Source organism: Odocoileus virginianus, chromosome 1, assembly GCF_023699985.2.
Source record: "Odocoileus virginianus isolate 20LAN1187 ecotype Illinois chromosome 1, Ovbor_1.2, whole genome shotgun sequence".
Lineage (NCBI taxonomy): Eukaryota > Metazoa > Chordata > Mammalia > Artiodactyla > Cervidae > Odocoileus > Odocoileus virginianus.
Genome location: NC_069674.1, coordinates 65,290,451 through 65,316,082, shown reverse-complemented (window position 1 = coordinate 65,316,082; position 25,632 = coordinate 65,290,451).

The window sequence follows — 25,632 nt, the reverse complement described above, 5'->3', positions numbered from 1 at the left end:
TTTTATCTTTTTAAACAATCATCCTTTGTGGAAATATTCCATACATCCCATAAACACCTGACACTTTTAGTCCTCTCTACTAATGAAGTTGTTTTTGCTTAGACCAAGCACCTCCCCACATCTCCCCTTACATGCACTCCCCCTCAACTTGTTCTTTTTCTTCTAAATATTTTATTATTCTGCAAGGGACCTATGAAATGCCACCTTCTCCATGAAGTGTGGCCAAACACCAGTACTTTTATAAACTTATTTCAATAGGTCAGGTCTTAAGTAGTTTGTATATCCATTACTCTCATACCACATCATACATTTACTAAATAAATTTTATTTCATTTTAATTTACTCACAGTACTTTGTATTTTAAGTAGATGTGGTAAATATTTATTGAATTAGTAACATAATATTTTGTCTTCTCTATGATTTAATGCTCCTTGGAAGCAAACTTGTATTGTTAAGAGGTGAAGAAGCATATTTAGGCTCTCATTTTTTACTTCCAGTTAAAATCTAGTTCCAGACAATAGGAAGTAAATGGTATTACTACTGGAAACCAAATGAGTCATTCACAAACTGATTCAGAATCAGCCTTACATCTTTTGCAAGGACACCAGCAGTAGCAAAAATATATTACAAACTACACATATTCTGTCCTCATAAAGAATGTATCTTTATTAGTCATCCTTTAGCATTCCTTCAGCATGATAGTTCCTCAGTGTGAAAGTTTAAATTTATAGACAAATCTATTTTCAACAGTCAAAAAAGAAAAAATGTTGGGTATTATGTGTTTGGGTAAACCCAATTAATATGAAGTTTGGGCAACACTCAGAATGATAATTAAGCTTGTGAATACTTAGATAACTTGTGAATGCACAGAATAAAATGTGGTAGTTATCAGAAGGCATAAACTACAAGTTATAACAAATTAGATTTGCTTTCTCTTTCAGTTACCATAATGGAAAATCAGGGAACACTATGTGCACATATATCTTGATTTCTTTGTTATTTGAAAGTATTCTTTATGAAATGTAGAACAGCAATAAAAGAGAGATAAAGTCACCATCTAATAATCACTTCTCTTGGTTTTTCTAAATTCTTTCCAGTTCATTTTCATTATCTTATTTAGTCACCAAATGTTTGTTGAACATGTTCCCTCACCTCACCTCCTCTCACCACCCCTGGACCCCTGGCAACCACTAATCTTTTTATCCTGTCCATAGTTTTCCCTTTTCCAGAATGTCATGCAGTTGGACTCACACAGTATGTAACCTTTTTAGATTGACTTCTTTCACTTAGTAACATGCATTTAATGTTCCTCCATATCTTTCAGCTTGATAGGTCATTTGATTTTGTGCTGAATAATATTCACTGTTTGGGTGTACCACAGTTTATTTATCCATTCCTCTACTGAAGGATATCTTGGTTGCTTCTAACTTTTGCTGAGTATAAATGAAGCTGCTGTAAATATTTTGGGAAAGTTTTGTGTGTACTTAAGTTTTCAGTTCAATTGGGTTAATATCAAGGAGTACAATTGCTGGACTTTATGGTAAAAGTGGCCTTAGTTTACAAGAAAGCATCAAGCTGTTTTTCAAAGTGGCTGTACTGTTTTGCACACCCACCAGCAATGAATGAGAATTCCTATTGCTTCCAAGCTCACCAGCTTTTGGTATTACCAGTATTCCTAGATTTTGGCCATTCTAATAAGTGGGTAGTGGGACTACTTACTTTTTCAAAGACTGCTGACACTGTTGATTATGCCTAATACATACTTCCTTGGCTGTTATAAATTCTGAAGCAGCATGGTCCCAAAGCACCTGTCAATTTTTGTTCATCAATCCTTTGCAGTCTTAGTAACCAAGTTTAGACTAACAATTGCCTTTATTGTTTTCTCTAAAATCTGAAAAATGATACTGTCTGGAAAGCAAGGCAAATTTTATGAGATAAACTGGCTTTTAGAAGACTGTATCTTTACAGGATATCTGGGTAGTTTAGAGTTTCCATTATGTGTATCTTTTGTTCCTGGGCAGTTTTGTGATTTGCCTTTCACTCCTACCTGATTGAACAGTCCATAGATCCAGCCCCAAATCACCATCATTCATTTTTATCCTCATCAAGACAAAACCTATCACTCTATTCTTAGAGGACATCCAAAGTTTGCATCAAAACCAAGATACTATAATTTTTGTTTTATACAATTAAGAGCTAGAGGGAAATGTCCTGAATGAATAGCTTTGGTATTTATTTATTTGTAATTTTTTCCTTAAATAATAATAGTTTTTAATTATATAATTATGTTGGAACAGAGAAGTGGTAGCTGCAGGCTTAACTTGTTAAGGATTTTTAAAAGAACTGCTATATGTTAATAGCACCTGCACATGTAAATATTTAATTAAATTGTCCTAAATGAAATCTTTGGTGAATCACAAAGCAACCCTTACTACACTGAGAAAATTTCAAATTTATATAGCCAGAAAGGCACCCCAGATTTAACCCCTAGCTTCCCTAGCTGAACACAAATCCCTAGTTCTGTTATACTTTTTGCAGTTCCTAGGGCAGAAAATGCAGGTTAGATGTTACTTGTGATCAGACCCTTTTCTATGTAATTTGAATAGCCTTTATCCAGCCAACAATGAGAGAAGAAAAAAAAATCCTGGCAAATTCAGAATTATTTGTGATATTATAAAATAATGGTCAATATCAACTGAGTCTGTGGACATACACAGAAGAACTAGTTTCCAAAGCAGCAGTAACCAAGTTGTCCTTATAAATTCAGCTATGTGAATTATTTATTTCTAGAGATTTTTCAGTAAGGATAATAAACCAAGTACACAGTAGCTATTCCATATTTTCAGCAGCTGCCATTAAGAAGAAAATCATGAGGCATTTAGAAGAAATAAATATTCTGAACCAGCACATTTGTGTGTTATTCTTCCCATTTACCTCATTTTCATGGCATGGGAAAAATTGTGCACAGAAAGAAATGAAAGGTGACCTTTTTATGTCATGTACAGGTTAAGTAGGCATGTTTTCTCAACAGAGATACACAACTAATGAACATTGTCTAAGCACCATCCCACCAGCAAGACTTTCTAGATATTTGAGCAGATTGATAGCTCTCGTTGTCCATCAAACAAGGTCCCTTTCTCTATTCTTTCTGCTAATAAGTGGGCAGTGCTTCAGTGTATAATAGGACAGATGATTCCATCAGCTGGGGTCACAAAGACTCAAGTTTCATATGCACTTAAGCAACTTGTGACATCCACCCACCATCGCTGAGGGATGTTTTTGTTTATTGTCCTTCCACAGGTCCCTTAGAATGATCTCTGGGCATGCCTTTTATTCTCTTCAAGCCTGTCTTACCTTCCTTTAAATCTGCTTCCCCCACAGGCAAAGCTGAATGGTGGTATTGAGTATTCGGTACTTCCTGCATTGGTGTCCCTTAGACACAGGCTTAAAATGTTTGTCTATTTCCTCTCTCCTGTCTCTCAAAGTCAAGCACAAAATACACAATAGCATGGAGGGTGTCTTGCTTGGTTTTCCCAGGATTATGAGGCCATGTTTTCCCAGGTTGCTAGGGTTTTCTCACAGCTCTGTCAATGGTTCGCTACTACCAATAACAATATGTAGAAAAGGTTGATTCAATGACTTCAGTCTTGGATATTCTCTTTTGTACAGAAAAAAGTAAAAATGATGGAGACATAGCATCACTGTTCAGTAACATTTCATGTATATCTGTCCTTAAGAATGTAGTTGAATTGAGCAAAATCAAAACCTGTATCTTTGCTGTACCTATATACTGAAAACATGGATAAATTATTAGAATTGATTCATATTTTGTAATTTTTAAAAATTTGCTCTAAGATGCAAAATAGGACATAGACATTTATTTAAGGAGATTTGAGCTATATTTCTTCTTCCTCAGGTGACACTCAGTTTATAATTATTTTTGTAAAGCATATATATTGACATTTAGCAATTACTTAGTTTGTGATTGTTTGATCAATTGAGACTCTCCAATATGATGATGAATAGTTGATTTTGAATGATAGCTAAATTCCAGTGAAATGATAAGACTTTGATACTTAAATAAAAGGTAGTAAACAGGTTGCTATCTCACTACTGGAGTGCACTCACTCCAAAAATTAAGAATTTCCGACTTTTATCAGCTTATAGGTTCTAGTTTTTCTCTAAATTTCAGTGGCTGGGTATGACAACCTTAAAAAAGTGGGTCCAAATATAAGTCCTCCTCTACTCCTGGACATAGAATCTCAGGATTGCTCCTGATGAAAGAAAAAGATCTGAAAACCAATTCCTAATCTTTTTTCTAAGGATGCATCAGTACAGAGGTGTACTAAGCTTTATCATCAATAGCTTCCCCTATCTGTCTTATTCCAGTACATTTTGCATGCATTATTTTAAAACCACAGCAAAGAGGTAAATGGATTAGTAAATAAGTATTAGTCACAAGTACTCATCCAGTTCACCACCATTAGACTGCAACAAGTGTGAAACAAATCTGTTTTGATTTAATAATCTGAATTAGCTCAGTTAAGTTCAAGATGGCAGCACAGGGTAAGTGTTCAGTGCTGAGAAGAATGTCAGGAAGAGAAGGGCACCCAGGGAGAGACATGGAGACCAAGCTAGGGAATGTTGGAGGGGATGACAAAAGTCTAGTCCTGCTGAAAATGCTTGGATCGGGGAGAAAGTAGGGAGCCATATAATTGCACATATTAATCATAGTTGTTACAAATAATTCATACAAATATGAATGAAGTGAACTGAGAACTTCCAGATGTTCAAGTTGGATTTAGAAAAGGCAGCGGAACCAGAGATCAAATTGCCAACATCTGTTGGATCACAGAAAAAGCAAGAGAATTCCAGAAAAACATCTACTTCTGCTTAACTGACTATGCTAAAGATTTGATTGTGTGGATCACAACAAACTGGGAAATTCTTCAAGAGATGGGAATACCAGACCACCTTACCTGCCCCCTGAGAAATCTGTATGCAGGTCAAGAAGCAATAGTTAGAACCAGACTTGGAAAAACGGACTGGTTCCAAACTGGGCAAGGAGTACATCAAGGCTGTATATTGTCACCCTGCTTATTCAACTTATATGCAGAGTACATCATGCAAAATGCTGGGCTGGATGAAGCACAAGCTGTAATCTAGATCACTGGAAGAAATATCAATAACCTCAGATATGCAGATAACACCACCATATGGCAGAAAGCAAAGAGGAACTAAAGAGTCTCTTCATGAAAGTGAAGGAAGAGAGTGAAAAGCTGGCTTAAAACTCAATATTCAAATAACAAAGATCATGGAATCCGGTTCCATCACTTCATGGGAAATAGGTGGGCAAACAATGGAAACAGTGACAGACTTTATTTTCTTGGGTTCCAAAATCACTGCAGATGGTGACTGCAGCCATGAAATTAAGACACTTGCTTCTTGGAAGAAAAGCTATGATCAATGTAGACAGCATATTAAAGAGCAGAGACATTACTTTGCCAACAAAGGTCCGTATAATAAAAACTGTGGTTTTTCCAGTAATCATGTATGGATGTGAGATAGACTATAAAGAAAGCTGAGCACCGAAGAATCGATACTTTTGAGCTGTGGTGTTTGAGAAGACTCTTGAGAGTCCCTTGGACTGTAAGAAGATCAAACCAGTCAATCCTAAAGGAAATCAGTCCTGAATATTCATTGGGAGGACTGATACTGAAGCTTCAGTACTTTGGTCACCTGATGCGAAGAACTGACTCATTGGAAAAGACCCTGATGCTGGACAAGATTGAAGGCAGGAGGAGAAGGGGATGACAGAGGATGAGATGGTTGGATGGCATTCACCGACTCAATGGACATGAGTTCTAGCAAGCCCTAGGGCCTGGTTTGCTGCAGTCCATGTTGTCGCAAAAGAATCAGACATGACTGAGTGACTGAACTGAACTGAGATATAAATGAAAGCCTTATTTATTCACTTAAACTCCAAACTTTCTCATTTTTCTAGCTAACCAAATTTCACCCATTGTGTGAGTCTGTAGTTTCATTTGTTAATTCATTCATAAATTTGGAGAGCCTTCCTGTTTATCAGGAATTATTCTAGACACAGAAAATAAAAATATTGTATTAAAGATCAACACACGAATGGGGAAAAAGAATACAAAACTGGGGAAGTTTAATTTAGCAGGAAGCATTTGAGCTGTGAAGAAAGGAGAGGGCATTTCAGTCTGAGAAAACCATCTGATGAAACCCGGTGAAATACATGAAGATGGTGTGCTTGAGAGTACCTCCATATGTATGGTTGCTTGGCAGGTCTGAGGATGTAAAGAAAGAGAAAGAAAGAAAGAAAATGAAGATCTACAGGCAGGCTGGAGAGGAAGGACTCTGCAAGCCAGGGTTTGACGTTTTGGATTTTTCACTTGAACCCTTAGGGAGACCTGGAATTTTTTTTTTTTTCCATAAAAACATCTATTTCTGCTTTATTGACTATGCCAAAGCCTTTGATTGTGTGCATCACAATAGACTGGGAAAATTCTTCTTCTTCTTCTTTTTTTTTTTAGTGAGTTCCAGTAAGACTTTATTTTTTTTTCCATTTATTTTTATTAGTTGGAGGCTAATCACTTTACAATATTGTGGTGGTTTTTGTCATATATTGACATGAATCAGCCATGGATTTACATGTATTCCCCATCCCGATCTCCCCTCCCACCTCCCTCTCCACCCGATTCCTCTGGGTCTTCCCAGTGCACCAGGCCTGAGCACTTGTCTCATGTATCCAACCTGGGCTGGTGATCTGTTTCACTATAGATAATACACATGCTGTTCTCTCGAAACATCCCACCCTCGCCTTCTCCCACAGAGTCCAAAAGTCTGTTCTATACATCTGTGTCTCTTTTTCTGTTTTGCATATAGGGTTATCATTACCATCTTTCTAAATTCCATATATATGTGTTAGTATACTGCAATGGTCTTTATCTTTCTGGCTTACCTCACTCTGTATAATGGGCTCCAGTTTCATACATCTTATTAGAACTGATTCAAATGAATTCTTTTTAACGGCTGAGTAATATTCCATGGTGTATATGTACCACAGCTTCCTTATCCATTCATCTGCTGATGGACATCTAGGTTGCTTCCATGTCCTGGCTATTATAAACAGTGCTGTGATGAACATTGGGGGTGCACGTGTCTCTTTCAGATCTGGTTTCCTCAATGTGTATGCCCAGAAGTGAGATTGCTGGGTCATATGGCAGTTCTATTTCCAGTTTTTAAGAAATCTCCACACTGTTCTCCATAGCGGCTATACTATTTTGCATTCCCACCAACAGTGTAAGAGGGTTCCCTTTTCTCCATACCCTCTCCAGCATTTACTGCTTGTAGACTTTTGGATAGCAGCCATCCTGACTGGCATGTAATGGTACCTCATTGTGGTTTTGTGCATTTCTTTGCTAATGAGTGATGTTGAGCATCTTTTCATGTGTTTGTTAGCCATCTGTATGTCTTCTTTGGAGAAATGTCTGTTTAGTTCTTTGGTCCATTTTTGGATTGGGTCATTTATGTTTCTGGAGTTGAGCTGGAGGAGTTGCTTGTATATTTTTGAGATTAATGCTTTGTCTGTTGCTTCATTTGCTATTATTTTCTCCCAATCTGAGGGCTGGCTTTTTACCTTGCTTATAGCTTCCTTTGTTGTGCAAAAGCTTTTAAGTTTCATTAGGTCCCATTTGTTTATTTTTGCTTTTATTTCCAATATTCTGGGAGGTGGGTCATAGAGGATCCTGCTGTGATTTATGTCAGAGAGTGTTTTGCCTATGTTCTCCTCTAGGAGTTTTATAGTTTCTGGTCTTACATTTAGATCTTTAATCCATTTTGAGTTTATTTTTGTGTATGGTGTTAGAAAGTGTTCTAGTTTCATTCTTTTACAAGTGGTTGACCAGTTTTCCCAGCACCACTTGTTAAAGAGATTGTCTTTTTTCCATTGTATATCCTTGCCTCCTTTGTTGAAGATAAGTTGTCCATAGGTTCGTAGATTTATCTCTGGGCTTTCTATTCCGTTCCATTGATCTATATTTCTGTCTTTGTGCCAGTACCATACTGTCTTGATGACTGTGGCTTTGTAGTAGAGTCTGAAGTCAGGCAGGTTGATTCCTCCAGTTCCATTCTTCTTTCTCAAGATTACTTTGGCTATTCGAGGTTTTTTGTACTTCCATACAAATTGTGAAATTATTTGTTCTAGTTCTGTGAAAAATACCGTTGGTAGTTTGATAGGGATTGCATTGAATCTATAGATTGCTTTGGGTAGTATAGCCATTTTGACAATATTGATTCTTCCAATCCATGAACATGGTATATTTCTCCATCTGTTTGTGTCCTCTTTGATTTCTTTCATCAGTGTTTTATAGTTTTCTATGTATAGGTCTTTGTTTCTTTAGGTAGATATACTCCTAAGTATTTTATCCTTTTTGTTGCAATGGTGAATGGTATTGTTTCCTTAATTTCTCTTTCTGTTTTCTCATTGTTAGTGTATAGGAATGCAAGGGATTTCTGTGTGTTAATTTTATATCCTGCAACTTTACTATATCTGTTGATTAGCTCTAGTAATTTTCTGGTAGAGTCTTTAGGGTTTTCTATGTAGAGGATCACGTCATCCGCAAACAGAGAGAGCTTCACTTCTTCTTTTCCTATCTGGATTCCTTTTACTTCTTTTTCTGCCCTGATTGCTGTGGCCAAAACTTCCAAAACTATGTTGAATAGTAGTAGTGAGAGTGTGCACCCTTGTCTTGTTCCTGATTTCAGGGGAAATGTTTTCAATTTTTCACCATTGAGGGTTATGCTTGCTGTGGGTTTGTCATATATAGCTTTTATTATGTTGAGGTATGTTTCTTCTATTCCTGCTTTCTGGAGAGTTTTAATCATAAATGGATGTTGAATTTTGTCAAAGGCTTTTTCTACATCTATTGAGATAATCATATGGTTTTTATCTTTCAATTTGTTAATTGAATGTGGTGTATTACATTGATTGATTTGTGGATATTAAAGAATCCTTGCATTCCTGGTATAAAGCCCACTTAGACCTGGAATTTTTTAATGTTGAGGATTAACCTGCTCAGATTTGTTTCTTTGAATGAAACATAGGTTGGAAAGAGGGGAAAATGAATAAAAAGAGACCAATAGTCAGATTAAATATTTTTGTTTCTTAACTGGTGCCCTAAGTGTTTGAGGAAAAAATAAATATCCAGTGAGAAATCAAAAATATTGATGTGGGACTCAGAAAAAAATGGAGGTATATAGGGGTGACCAACAATATCAGTTGGGTGAGATGCCTAGGAGAAAATAGGATGGGCTCTAGAAAACACCAGTATTTAGAAGTAAGCAAAAGACAAGAAACCAGGAAAGAGTCTAGTGGAATGGGAAAAAAACAGGAGAATTTAGTGTCCATGATCCTGATGGAAGTGCATTTTAAGAAGGAAAGAAAAAATGAACAAAATAAAATGATTCATCAAGGTGCCGCCTGATGACCATTGGTTCTGTCTTTAGAAGCTATTACTACTCAGAGTGACAGCGGAGGGAATCAATTATGGGTGAAGAGAGGAGAAATAAAAGGTGATGTTGGGGGTGGAGGGAAGAAAAAGGTGGGATTGTAGCTGAAGTCGAAGGTAGTGTTAGCCTTGCTTTTAAGCATGCCTTCTCAGTCACTCAGTCATGCCTGACTTTGCAATCCCCTGGACCGTGGCCCACCAGGCTCCTCTGTGTATGGAATTTTCCAGGCAAGAATACTAGAGTGGGTTGCCACGCCCTCCTCCAGGGGATCTTCCCGACCCAGGGACTGAACTCTTGTCTCCTGCTTTGGCAGGTGGATTCTTTACCACGGTGCCACCTGGAAAGTCTTTTTAAGCATGAGAGCAGGTAAACTTGTTTATAAATTTCAAGTCAATAGAGAACTTCAGAAGAAAGAGAGACAGAGAGAGAATACTTGATGGATCAAATCCCAGAGAAGCCCCCAAGCAAGGAGATGTCACTAAATTGGTAAAGATGCTTTAATGAGAAGAACTTCAGAGTTAAAAAATTCTTAAAATGGAGGAAGGGTAGGGTTTGCATTGGAAATTTATTCATACATCTGCCATCAAAAAGTTGATCCAATTAGTAGGAGGGGATAAAACACTCAATTTCACTCAATTTGAAAGCCTACTGTTTGAAATTATTTGTAAATTCACAGATTGTAGATTGGAAAGGGGTTTGAAGAATCTCGTAAAGTTTCTGTCAGGTCAGTAAGGTGCTGAGAAAGGAGGAAAGTCATGACTTGGGGCCTGTTTTTGTGGATCTTGCTTCTAGTGGCTGCAGTGGTTAATGGAGGAGGGGTGCACCTTTCTGCTTCCTCCTGCTGCTCCTGTCACCACAGGGAGGTCCAGATGGTAGGTGGGAGGGGATGGGGGCTGAGATGGGCCTGGATTCTGTTTACAAATGTGTTGAGGACTTATTTTCACTGCTTATGATTGGTGGTCTCTCTGTCTGCAAAGTGATACAAGAGTCATTTGAGCCCCATAGCTGATAATCAAAAGCACTTTTTAAAAAAGTTAAGTTGAAATGAGATATTATCAAATTATAAACCTATAACATAGAAGTGTCAGATGCAAGTAAAGTAATGACACCATAGCACCTCCTTTTGTACACAGGAACCTGCATTTAACATCAGGACTGTCACAAACACTCAATATTTCAAGAAGCTAAACATTAGTAATAAACAATTAATTTTAATGCCACTTCACTTAAAAATCTGGAGGAGGAAGTAGCAACCCACTCCAGTATTCTTGCCTGAAAAATATCCCATGGACAGAGGAGCCTGGTGGGTCGAAAAGATTCAAGTGCAACTGAGCATGCACACACTTTAAAAAATGTATTTGTATTTAAAAATATGTACTTCTAAGATGACTTTTAACTCTGAAAAATAATTGGTGTTTGATAGTTCATGAACTGCTTTGCAATTTGAAAAGAAAATAAATTTTTCTTGATTATAAAAATAATGTATACTATAATTAAGACATTAAAATACATAAAACATTTAAAATTATATAAAATGCTACCACCTAGAGATCAGTCTTGTTCATATTTAGGCAACCATCTCCTCAGATACCTCTGTAAATGCACATATGCACATATATGCTTATCAAATTTTCATTTAAAAAATTCTATATTTTTAAATGATGTCATAAAATTTGATTTTTTAAAATTTATTTTATATTTCAGAATTTAATTTCCAGGAATTGGAAACCATGGCTTCTAAATGTTCTTTGTACTTTAGCTTACACTGCAACATAGATAAACAGATACATTTGGTGAGTTAGAGGAAAGTGAAGCAGAAGGTGGATGTGGGAGCCAGCACTCTCAATCCCAAGGACCTCTAATTCCCTCCTCTGCTCAAAGGGGCCAAGTGCCCTGTCCTTGCTTCACCCTTGGAAACCATTGTTCCTTCTCATGGGGTCACATGGGTTTGTCCCATGTGTTCTTGTGTGTACACTGTTTTGACTTGCTTACTGGTCTTGGATTCCTGTTTTTCTGTTAACCTTTCTTCTGTTTTCCAATGAAACCAAGATTATACACCTTAGAGATGGTTATCTGGATAAAAATAGCTGAAGGAGACCAGATATCCTGAATGGCGAGGGTAATATGTGTCCATCTAAATTTCCTTTCAGATCAAGTCTGCTGACTTCTACCTGGAGCCAAATGAGCACCAGGCAGTGACCTGAATCCCCCCTGAAAAGGAAAGTATACAGGAAACCAGAGGAAGGAGAAAGATAAGGGCAAAAATTACATCTTGGTTGCAAACCTGGGATATATCATCTATCACTGGTTTTAACACTTGGTATCACATATTTTGTCAATATTTACCAGTTTGTATTATTTATTTATTTTTTTTAAAGAGATACTCTCCAAGGGGTCTATTTGTTAATCAGTTCAGTTGCTCAGTCATGTCTGACTCTTTGCTACCCCATGGACTGCAGCACACCAGACTTCCCTGTCCATCACCAACTCCCGGAGCTTACTCAAACTCATGTCCATTGAGTTGGTGATGCCATCCAACCATCTCATTCTCTGTCATCTCCTTCTCCTCCTGCCTTCAATCTTTCCCAGCATCAGGGTCTTTTCCAGTGAGTCGGTTCTTTACATCAGGTGGCCAAAGTATTGGAGCTTCAGCATCAGTCCTTCCAATGAATATTCAGGACTGATTTCCTTTAGGATGGATTTGACTGGATCTCCTTGCAAGTCCAGGGGACCCTCAAGAGTCTTCTCTAACACCACAGCTCAAAAGCATCAATTCTTCAGTGCTCAGTGTTCTTTCTTTTCTAGCTCTCACATCCATACTACTGGAAAAACCATAGCTTTTCCTAGATGGACCTTTGTCAGCAAAGTAATGTCTCTGCTTTTTAATATGCTGTCTAGGTTGATCATAGCTTTTCTTCCAAGGATCAAGTGTCTTTTAATTTCATGGCTGCAGTCACCATCTGCACTGATTTTGGATCCCAAGAAAATAAAATCTGTCACTATTTCCATTGTTTTCCCATTTATTTGCCATGAAGTGATGGGACCAGATGCCATGATCTTAGTTTTCTGAATATTGAGTTTTAGGCCAACTTTTTCACTCTCTTCTTTCACTTTCATCAAGAGGCTGTCTTGGAAAGTGAAGATGAGTTTCCTTTTTACTACTGTACTTTAGGAAGGAAAGTGGCCCAGTCTTGAAAGTGAAAGTCCCTCAGTTTTGTCTGACTCTTTGCCACCCCATGGATATACAGTCCATGTCATTCTCCAGGCCAGAATACTGAAGTGAGTAGCCTTTCCCATCTCCAGGGGATCTTCCCAACTCAGGGATTGAACCCAGGTCTCCCACATCGCGGGCAGATTCTTAACTAGCTGAGCCACCAGGGAAGCCCAAGAATACTGGAGTGGGCAACCTATCCCTTCTCCAGGGGATTTCCTCAGCCCAGGATTTGAAGTGGGGTCTCCTGCATTGCAGGCGGATTCTTTACCAGCCTAACTGCAAGGGAAGCCCATTTTGTTAATAGCTAGTCTTTTTTTGTATTATACTTTCAATTCAGTGGTACCTTTGAAGTATAATAGCTTTAATATGTGCATTTCCATCAAATCAAGACAACAAAAAAAGCACTTTCTTTTCATTTGCTGGTATTGGGGAAAGAAACTGTTTTTGCTTTTTATAGAACTAAAATTAAAATTTAATCTTTTGGACCTTTTGCAGAATAGTTAAATTATGCTCTAAGATTAGCTTTACTGCAGAGTTAATAATCTCTGAGAATACTTCAGAATGTAATCTTACATTCTAGGTTTGATCATTTCTCTTCTTTTCCTTTTTAAGAAATTTTATTTATTTATTTGTCTGCACCAGATCTTAGTTGCAGCAGGCGAGATACCCAATCTTTTTTTGTGGCATGTATGATCTAGTTCCCTGACCAGGGATCAAACCTGGCCCCTCTGCATTAAGAATGCAGAATCTTAGCCATTGGGCCACCAGGGAAGTCCTTTGTATTTTTTTAACCCATATTAAAAAAAAATTATTTTAATTTTTTAGTTTTTATTTTGTATAGTTGATTTACAATGTTGTGTCAATATCTGCTCTATAGCAAAGTGACACATTTATACACACACCTACATTCTTTTTAATATCCATTTCCATTATGGTTTGTCCCAGGACATTGAATATAGTTCCCTGTGCTATAGAGTAGGACCTTGTTGTTTATGTATTCTAAAAGTAAGTTTGCCTCTACCCAACCCTGAACTCTTAGCCCATTCATTTCCCTTCCCCCTACCTCCTTGTCAACCACAAGTCTGATATCTATATCTGTGAGTCTGTTTCTGCTTTGTGTGTGCATGTGTACTAAGTCACTTCAGTCATGTCCAACTCTTTGTGACCCCATGAACTGTAGCCTGCCAGGCTCCTCTGTCCAAGGGGATTCTCCAGGCAAGAGTACTGGAGTAGGTTGCCGTGCCTTCCTCAAGGGGATCTTCCCAACCCAGGGATCGAACCCATGTCTCTATGTCTCCTGCACTGGCAGGCAAGTTCTTTACCACTAGCGCCACCTGGGAAGCCCCTTCTGTTTTGTAGATAGGTTCATTTATTTCATATTTTAGATGTCACATATAAATGATATCATATGATATTTGTCTATCTCTTTCTGGCTTATTTCACTTACTATGATAATCTCTAATTATATCCATATTGCTACAAATGCCATTATTTTGTTCTTTTTTATGGCTGAATAGTTTCCCATAGTATATATGTACCACATCTTTATCTATTCATCTGTCAATGCATATTTAGGTTGTTTCTATGATCTGACTATTCCAAATAGTTCTTCTATGAACATAAGGGTGCATGTATCTTTTTGAATTAGAGTTTTGTCTAGGTAGGCTTCCCTCATGGCTCAGATGGTAAAGAATCTGCCTGTAGTACGGGAGACCCAGATTCGAAACCTGGGTTGGGATGATTCCCTGGAAAAGAAAATGGCAAACCCACTTCAGTATTCTTGCTTGGAGAATTCCATGGACAGAGGAGCAACTGGACTACATTTCACGAGTCACAAAAAGTTGGACACAACTGAGTGACTAACACTTTGTCCAGGTATATGCTCAAGAGTGGGATTGCTGGATGTATGGATTCTATTTTTAGTTTTCTTAGGAGCCTCCCTACTATTTTCCCTATTGGCTGCACCACCTTAACATTACCTCTAATAGTGTAGGAGGGTTCCCTTTTCTCCACACTTTCTAGCATTTGTTGTTTGTAGACTTTAATGATGGCCATTCTGGCCCATGTGAGGCATACCTCATTATAGTTTTGATTTGCATTTCTCTAATTATTAACAATGTTGAGCATCTTTTCATGTGCCTACTTGCCATCTTTCTGCCTTATTTGGAAAAATATCTATTAAAGTCTCCTACCTATTTTTTATTGGATGGTTTGATTTTTGTTGTTGAGTTATATGAGCTGTTTGTATATTTTGGAGATTATAGGCTTCATCATTTCTTAATTTAAGGGATGATTCAGCCTTCTTTAATCTATGGCCTTTACCATTTTCTTCCTTTTCTACAATATGCATTCACATTGAAAAATTATTTTCTATATAAAATGTTATGAGATAATTATTTCTTAAAAAATGACTGAAAGTAAATGAAACAATATTATCTATCAGTTGTTCTGGTTGAAGGAAATGTTAGTGTCTGTTAATGTTATTCTCTATGCTTTCTCAACATTTTAAAATATTTCACAAAAGAATTTTTACTGTAATACTTTTACTTTGACATAATTTAATATTTACTTTAAAATAACAAGAATAAAACATAGAATTCCTACATACCCTTTGCCCAAATTTTCAAAATTTAATACTTTACCACACTACCTTTACAATTCTGTCTTTCTACATATACATGTTTTGTTTTGTTTTTTTTTCCTGAGTCATTTGTAGTAAGTTGCATGTCTGATATTCTTTTAGCCCTCAATTCTTCAGTGTACACTTCCTAAAAATCAAGGACATTTCTTATAGTACATTTACCAGAAATTAATACAATTTTTGGATTGTATTGATACAATACTAGTTGCTATTCCAATTTTCTTAATAATACCCTTTTTTAGGGGAAGGAAATCCTAAACCCATGTTGGCTGTCAAGTCTCCTTAGTTATCTTAAGTTTAGAAACATTTTTAGTCTTTCTTTCTTGTCATGAACTTGGCATTTTTGATGAGTCTATATCAGCTATTTTTGCAGAATGTTCTTAGATTTGTGTTTTCAAAGAATTTTTACAGATTTTAGAGACTGTGTATTTTCTATTTCTCAAACTAACTTAAAACTGCATCCAACTCTGAACTCATTTCGCCTTAACCAGCCCTGGTTCTCCTCTGCATCCTATTTCCACAAAAGGTGTCATTATTTACCAGTTTTTAACCCAGAAACCTAGGAGTTGCCCTCCTCTTTCTTATGTAGGTAGCATGATGGAAATATTATCTCATAACATTTCATATAGGAAATAATTCTTGTGTATGTGTGTGCGTGTGTATTGCAGAAAAGAAAGACAATGGCAAGAGTTGTAGACTAAAGTAAGTTTGTAGGAGCCCCTCTTCTCCATCCCCACTGCCATTCCTGAGTCCAAGCTCTCTCTTACCATAGCCCCCAGCCATCTCCACACCTCCACAGCCTTTCATCCTTAAATCTCCCCCAAACAAATCTTAAACATAAAACATAAATCTTTCGGTGCTTCTGTGTTACTTAAGTAATTCAAAAATTGCACAGTTTATGGGCTAAATCACCAGTGTCTTTTCAGTGTATCAGAGCCTATGTTCTGGCTTTAACACCCAGCCATCCCTCTCTTGCCTCTTATGCTCCAGTCACATTGAAATACTTGAAAATTTCCAAACAATTCTGTTGGCTCCTGCACCTGGGCCTTCACATATACCCATTCCCTTAGTCTTAAGTACACTTCTCCCTCTCCATTCACACATTCTTTTTTATTTAGCTAGCAGCAACTTGTCTATTAGAACTCAGCTCAAGTGGTCCCTCCTCTGACAAGACTTCCCTAACCTCATTCTCCACCTTGAGCAGTGGGATTTTGTTTTCTCTATGACCCCTGGGAAAACAAAACAAAACCCTGTAACAATTATAACTACTGTATAATACTTTCTGGTACAAAACCATCCCTGAACCAAACTAACAGTTCAGAAGCCAGAACTCAGTATGCCACCCTAAGGAGGATAAATGATTCATTTGCTTTACTCTCTTTGTTTTGTCCTGCAGTGGTTAGCTTCATCCCTGACTGCTCTAAGATATTTACCTGTATGACGGGCTATGTGAAGTTTCTTATGATTCTTTATTCCAGTTATAGCTCTCAAACTGAGGCTTTTCCTTCTGAGAGTGGACTGCTGGCTATTTTTTAAAAAATCACATCAGTGCTAATTATATGTATATAAATCATAAAAATTGGCAGTGTAAGAATAAAGCCTTTCACTGTGTGGATCACAATAAACGTGGAAAATTCTGAAAGAGATGAGAATACCAAACCACCTGACTTGCCTCTTGAGAAACCTGTTTGCAGGTCAGGAAGCAACAGTTAGAACTGGACATGGAACAACAGACTGGTTCCAAATAGGAAAAGGAGTACGTCAAGACTGTATATTGTCACCCTGCTTATTTAACTTCTGTGCAGAGTACATCATGAGAAACGCAGGGCTGGAAGAAGCACAAGCTGGAATCAAGATTGCCGGGAGAAATATTAATAACCTCAGTCATGCAGATGACATCACCCTTATGGCAGAAAGTGAAGAGGAACTAAAGAGCCTGTTGATGAAAGTGAAAGAGGAGAGTGAAAAATTTGGCTTAAAGCTCAACATTCAGGAAACTAAGATCATGGCATCTGGTCCCATCACTTCATGGGAAATAGATGGGAAAACAGTGGAAAGAGTGGCTGACTTTATTTTTCTGGGCTCCAAGATTGCTGCAGAAGGTGATTGCAGCCATGAAATTAAAAGACGCTTACTCCTTGGAAGGAAAGTTATGACCAACCTAGATAGCATATTAAAAAGCAGAAACATTACTTTGCCAACAAAGGTCTATCTAGTCAAGGCTATGGTTTTTCCAGTGGACATGTATGGATGTGAGAGTTGGACTGTGAAGAAAGCTGAGCACCAAAGAATTGATGCTTTCGAACTGTGGTTGTGGAGAAGACTCTTGAGAGTCCCTTAGACTGCAAGGAGATCCAACCAGTCCATCCCAAAGGAGATCAGTCCTGGGTGTTCGTTGGAAGGACTGATGTTGAAGCTGAAACTCCAATACTTTGGCCACCTCATGTGAAGAGTTGACTCATTGGAAAAGACCCTGATGCTGAGAGGGATTGGGGGCAGGAGGAGAGGGGGACGACAGAGGATGAGATGGTTGGATGGCATCACCGACTCAATGGACATGGGTTTGGGTGGACTCCGGGAGTTGGTGATGGACAGGGAGGCCTGGCGTGCTGTGATTCATGGGATTGCAAAGAGTCGGACACGACTGAGGGACTGAACTGAACTGAACAACTGAACTGAACTGAAGAATAATGAATGATAGCAATGTTACTACCATAAAGATTAACTGCCCAGGAAAAAAAAAAAAAAAGATTTGATGTGATGGTTATTATCAATGTGTGCTGGAGTTCTGGAAAATGCAATAGTTGATACAAACAGTTTCTGGGCCTCTGGCTAGGCTTTCTCTGCTCTGGGTCATTCTGTGAGTAGCATGCTGCCTGGACCTCAGTGAATATTTATGAAATAAGCAGTGGTTTTGTCAAACCTAAGATATAATCAGGCTTGTGAAGGAATGAGGAAACTATTATTCAAATTATCTGCTTCAAAGAAAAGACTCAGCATTTAGTACTACAGGTTTCAAAACTAATTTTGACATCACTTCACCCAGGTTCCCAAGACCAACTTCAGAGCCTTGCACTGAACCCTGTTACAGCACGTATTTTCTACAAAGTTACTCTAGCCTATGTTTAGTTTCTAGTTTATATTCCCATAAGTCAGTGATTTTTCAAACCTGCCTTCACATAAGAATCATCTGAGATGGTTTGAAAAAATACAGATGCCTGGGACCTATCCCTCAGAGGTTCAGATTTAATTATCCCTGTTCATTTTTGGAAATTAGGTGTTTTAATATGAAGTGCCAGTTGGTATTGGGGGAGCAATATTTTTTATTTCTGTCTAATGTCTGAATAATTTTTGTTTAATTGGACCTTTATATACTACCCCCCCCCCCCAGATTTCATGAGGCTGTTGAGCAAGTTATAACTTGTGTAATCATATTTATATAGAATTACTATGTTTGGCATATATTTTCTTCAGAGAATAGCAACATGGGGGATTTAATAATTTAAACAGCATTTAGTGATTTGAATTCCCACATAGGATTCCTAGGATAACATAGGTATAACTGATGATGCTGACGTTATCGATACAAAAATAAAGACTTGTCCTTAGCTGCTACACTGTTGTGAGTGGTGATATGAAAATTACTAATGCCATTTTCTGCAAGTTCCAGGAAGAATAAAACAGATAGGACTTTTGTAGCTAAGACTCTGAGTACAGTTTAAAGTAAATGAATGGTCTTCAACTTAAGAATAATTGAGTCATCTAGTTCTTCTTTAGGTGGCCACATGTCTAATATTTTCATGAAATAAAGATAGCTTTCACTGACACAGCAGTAAATTAAAATAGTTAACCTTTATTTTAAACCATCATATTGCATAGTAATTGCCACCATGGCTTGGCTACTTCACTAATGTATAGTTTAGATGTCAACTCAAAACTTGAAATCAGGAAACATGTTCTTTTTATTAAATGTTGGTTTTCCATATTGTAGTTGCTATTTTGTTTCTAAAATCTTAGTCTAAATTCAGTATATTTTGATAGGGCACATGAGATATGAAAGAAAGGCTGAAGAGTTTATGTTATTATCATCTAGCTTGTAAAAGCTTTTATCCCAGATAAGTATATTAAAGAGTAAAATTAGGACATGAAAATGTTTCCATTGTATTTAAAGTGACTGAAACCCTTTGAGTTGCAGAGAGAAGAAAGGGCAAGAGTGCTAAGAATAACTTAAAACAGGCCAGATTCCAGGCCTTCTTTCTAAGACATTAGGACAAAAACTACTTTTGATATCAACTCTTGCAAAATGTTATTAACAGTTAAGTGTAAATGAGTTGAAACATGTTCACTCTGTTTTGCTTAAAATATAATTATTAAAACACTGGCAAAAGTGTGGTGAACAGAAGTCTCCAAGCACCACCTGTGCACAGAAATGTGGGCCTTGATTCCGCCTTTCACATGGGCCCAGGCTTCTTAGCATGATGTTCTAGCAGGAAGATTGTTCCTAAGTATTATCTCCAGCAAAAAGGAAAGTATTAGTAAGCTTTATTAGTGGTTTGCAATATGTGTACTATTTACAAAAATAATGGGAAAGTCTTAAATGTGTCCTAACTCATACAGGAACATAATGACCATAAACCAAATAAAACAGCTCCCTCAGATGTTATCCAGATCCCTATGGTGGGAACTTGCCAATATCTACGCAGTGGGAACTTCCTTGCTTGTCACCCAACTATCTTCCCTTTGGCTCTGACTTTATGGTTAGAAGGTGACAGGGACAGTTTGCTATTAGGATTTTTATTCTTTTTTTTTTCAGTATTCATTTATGAGAAGACATGCTATTTCTGTGTCTCGGTTTCCTCATTCCCTTTTATTTGAGTATGCAAATATCCTTTTTACAATGATCTGTAAAACAGTGATGACTATCACACAGGGAGCATAAGGATAATATTTTACTCCCCAACAGCACTAAGAACCTTGATTAGGTCAAGTAAATATAACTAGCCAAACTGAAGACTCCATAACCTGTGGTTGTTGTTTGGTCACCCAGTTGTGTCTGGCTCTTTGCGTCGCTGTGGCCTGCAGCATGCCCGACCTCTCTGTCCCTCACCATCTCCTGGAGTTTGCCTAAGTTCATATTCATTGCATCGGTGATGCCATTCAGCCATCTCATCCTCTGATGCCCTCTTCTCCTTCTGCCCTCAATCTTTTCTAGCATCAGAGTCTTTTCCAATGAGTTGACTGTATCAAGGTGACCAAAATATTAGAGCTTCAGCTTCAGTATCATTCCTTCCAATGAATATTCAGGGTTGATTTCCTTTAAGATTGACTGGTTTGATCTCCTTGCAGTCCAAGGGACTCTCAAGAGTATTCTCCAGCACCACAGTTCAAAGGCATCAATTCTTTGGGGCTTAGCCTTCTTTACAGTCCAGCTCTCACAACCGTATGTGACTACTGGAAAGACCATAGCCTTGACTACATGGACCTTTGTCAGCAAAGTGATGTCTTTGCTTCTCAACACACTGTCTAGCTTTGTCATAACCTGTGGATAAAGTGTCAATTGACATTTATGATGAAGAAAATCGTGCCTTCCAGGCATACATTTTTCTTTTAAACAACAGCATGGTCACACTTAGATTTCTCTGTGTTTCTGTTGTCTGGCTGTGGTGGGAGTGAAGGGGGGATTGTCACAATTCCTACTTGCTGAGAGTTTCTGTTGGAGGGTACCATAGTTTTCCTTTATCTGTAATCAAGGAGAATTGTCTAAGACCAGCAGTGATATAAGTTAATGGCTTTGGAGAGTGCCACAGGAGATATCTTGGGGGGTTCCTCGGTCTTCATAGGGGTTGCATATTCAGACATGGCTTAGAATGCTGATCTAGGAGATTTGGAATGGAAACTGGTGGGGAAAGGAGACAGTTTCCATAAGTCTGTAAGTTCATTCACCCCATATCAGTATGATACTATAGAATGGTAAGCTGTCAGCAGCATTAACTGGACTCATTTGCTTGAGAGAAGAGGATACAGTTGTGAAAAGTCATTTGAAAGTGACTTTGTTGAAATTTTTATTCAGCTGAAGGCCAAGCAGACTTGCTGCTTTTCAAAGAGCGGGAGATTAAGAAGACTATTGCAGCCAGGGTGGGTTCAGATGCTCAGAATATAGAAATACTCCATTTTCCATCTCCAGAGTTTGTAAAATGGTATAGGCTATATATTTATCAGTATTTTAAAAAATAAACTAATTTCAAGAAAAGGTATTATTTGGGTGGTCTGAGAACATAGGGCTAAACCTTCAGATATTGTAGCACATTTTGATGGTACAGGAAAGGACTTCTTTCCTGTGACATCACTTTCATCACCAGAAAGTGTGACCTCACTTGCACAGATGGAAAGAATGGGTCAGCTTTACACAAAACTCTCAGGCATTTCTTGTGTTTGGAATATGGAGTATTATAGGATTTCAGTCTATTTGGATGAGAAACAATGAGTACTATTGTATTACAAACACTTAAAAAAATAGGAGATAATTTCCTAAAATCCTTCCACTGTCTGTTGGTGGCCTGCTCACCACTCTGATTAAAGAAAAAAAGAAATGGTTTTGTCAAAAGGGTGCAGTCTTTATCTTGTTTATTTTAAAATAAAGATTTATCCCAATATGTTTTTCAAGTACTCTAGCTACCTCCAGATGAAGCACCCTGAAATATTATGAATTTGTATATCATGTAAATTTGAACATAATATGATCAATGATTAGTTAACTGTCACCAGGCCTCTTACTTCATTAACTTAGCAAATTGTTGCCCCATTTATACAGTTGAAGGTTTTGGACCCTTCTTAACAGTATGTGATGGATTTTTACTCTGTAGTTAAACTGTGTTTCAGAACTAAACAGTAAAGCTTAGGACCGTACATATTCCCCATTTTCCTCTGAATATATGTGGAAAGGAAGAAGTTATTAAAGGGAAACTTATCAGATTTATAGGTACTATGATTCAAATGGAAGAATGGTAATGACAGTACTGAGACTGAGCTCTGCTTTCTTTGAAGACCTTACCTCCGTATGTGGGGGCAAAGGGTAAAGAGGACTGGAGACACTGATGGTAGGTATAAGAACCTTGATTTTTCAAATTAAAGGTGTTTGTATTTTTGAAAATTTGTCTCCTGTATGCTAACTTATTTGGTGGTGGGAGGGGTAGAATAAATTCTCAGTTTCTCAAATTTTCTTTCCCACCTCTTCTTCCTTCTCTTCTTGCCAGATGGCATATGGGCACCCAGAAACCTTTGAAACCTCATGGCATCAGAGGGAGAGTTGTCTGGTCTATGTGCTGACCTGGGGAGGTCTCTAACATCTCTGAGTGTGTTTCGTTCTCTGTGGGATTTATGATACTCTAAGTAACAAGTCAATCCTAAAGGAAATCAATCCTGAATACTCATTGGAAGGACCGAAGCTGAAGCTGAAGATCCAATACTTTGGCCACCTGATGTGAAAAACCAACTCACTGGCAAAGACCCTGATACTGGGAAAGACTGAAGGCAAAAGGAGAAGTGGGAAGCAGAGGATGAGATGGTTAGACAGCATCACCAGCTTCATAGACATGAACTTGAGCAAACTCCAGGAGATAGCAGAGGACAGGAAGGCCTGGTGTGCTGCAGTCCAGGGAGTCACAAAGAGTCAAACATGACTTAGCGACTGAATAACAGCAAAGCAGTGGGTTCTGTTTGTATTTAGGGCAAGTCAGCAGCTGTTGCTTCCCATGTCTGTGATCCTTGTGATGGCGTCTGGCTACTTGCCTTATGAATCTATGACTCCATGAACCTTCTCAACATTTTTTTTTTACTAGTTTTCCCTGGGTGGACCTTCTGAATCTATCCTTGAGTTGCATAAATCCTGACTAATCCAAAGCAAATTCTCATCTGAGATCTTTGTTTTTATCTGAACACAGCTAATTGCTGTATGTTCCCAACAAAAGTTACCCAGCATCAATGCAGAGCGCATCGGTATCCATTGTAAGAGAAATGTAATTACTGTTGCCCTCAGAGCTCACCAGCTCTCTTTCCCTCCATCCCCTCCCTGCTCTCAGCCAAGGTTTTTATGGTGGGAGGGGGCAGGGCCGAAGCAGTAACAGAGGCCCCACACTCACCTCCCCTTCTCTCCTCTCACCTCTCTCCAGGTTGTCACCTCCTATATGACAAGAAAGGCCTCCAGAAAGATTATGGTCTGCATCCTTTCTTCCCCATGGCTTGTAGCAAATCTCTGTGCTTTATGATTCTTGATCTTTAAAGGAAAACTTTAGGAATTTAGGAAGCCCTTTTCTTTCTCATGTGCAAAGCTTTGCATTAAGCCCATGCTTTCAGGACCAACTGTACCTAATTTTTCTAAAGTTTATTTTGAAACGTGAAAATGAAGACTTTCTTCTTTGTTCTTGCCTGGTTCTGCTTATGCTCTGAAATAATGACCACGTCATCCTTGATGGGTAAAGACTTGGATAACAGGAATTATCCCCAAAGTGAAAATGATATCAGATGGTATTTCAAACTATTACCCTATTTTACAGTTATTAACAACTTCTAGTTATTTCCAATCATAAGTATATTCTTTTCCAGGACCAGCATTATAGGCAAGTTATAAGAAATGGAGGAGTATTCCATGATAGAGTGAAATTATCCTACGAAACAAGTTTAAGGAATATAGATTCTTCTACTTTTTAAACAATATGAAGAGAGGGGCTGAGAAGTAGATTGAGTTGATATGTTGGTGGTATCACATAATAAGTTATGAGTTATAAATCATAAATTTATATGTTGGTGGTATTACATGACTGATATTAATTACTCCTACTCTCTCAAAACCTCCCTGCGGTGCTCTAACATATAGATTTGGTGACAGCTGAGAATAGCAGGACTGAGTTACTCATTAGGAATAACTCTGGTAAATCAGATTCAAGTAAGGACTAACTTCCTGGCAACCATCTTTGCCACCACTGTGTGCATGCATGCTAACTCACTTGAGACTTGTCTGACTCTTTGCGACCCTATGGACTGTAGTATGCCAGGCTCCTCTGTCCATGGGATTCTCCAGGCAAGAATACTGAAGTGGGTTGCTGTGTCCTCCTCCAAGGGATCTTCCTGACCCAGGGATTGAACCCACTTCTCTAATGTGTCTTTCATTTATGATCAATGTCAAGATGAGAGTGAAAACAGAAATTTGCTTTGAAATATCCAAAAGCGTTTTAATCTCTCCTTTTACTTTGCAAGTACTTCTAAGCAGCAACTTGACTTGTTCTGAAAGGATCAAGGATATGTACTCAGAGTATCGATGTTTTCTGATTGCATCACAGTAGAAGTTTTTGTCTTAATAATTAGATGGAGACTTTAAGAGGAGTGGCTATGCCACAGATATGTCATGTATCTCTGATAATGTATAAACAATATTAGCTATGTTCTAGATAAGTTAGTATATTATACTCAGTAGATTAATCTTATATAATTTCAGGGTACAAACTCACAGAAAAAGATTTAATAATTTTGCATGGTATATGGAATTTAGAATTTCCTTTGAAATTTGCAAATGGATGGGCATTAGATAAGGAGGGATAAAAAGGTTATATTCAGTAGGAAGGCTAGTGAGAGTGAATATAATGATTATGAGAGGGTGAGCACATCCATTTGACTGTATTAGAGACTGAAAATAGAAGTGAAAACCAAATGCTGGATTACTCAAAAGCAAGCAGCAAAAGTAGTGAAGTGACACTGTGGAAGCAGGTGAGGTCTATATTTTCCTCCACCCAGTAGCACAAAATAAACAAATTGGATGCCCTCTGACTTTGGTACCAGCTCTCCTTAAATTATTCAAGAAGACTGTAGAGTGTATCATGAGTGACTGTGTTTTACCTTGCCAATCTTGTTTTCTATCTAACTCCCCACGATGAACCTGAACAATGGCTGCATGTGTCCTCTGTTGTTGCCATGACAACATCTCTCATCTCCAATGTAGATGATGTGGCTTGGCATCCAGGTCATGGTCCTATCTCCTGCTTTTGTTGTGCTTCTAATGTCTATAACATTCAACTCTTCATGGTCCTATGGCTAAAGTGGGACTACTCCCACTTATGTTAAACTCTGTTACTTTGTTAATGAAGCAGCAAGCTCTCTTTTCTCAGGGCCTTGCCTAAAATTGTTGTTCAGTTGCTCAGTCATGTCCAACTCTTTGCGACCCCCTGGACTGCAGCGCGCCAGGCTTCCCTGT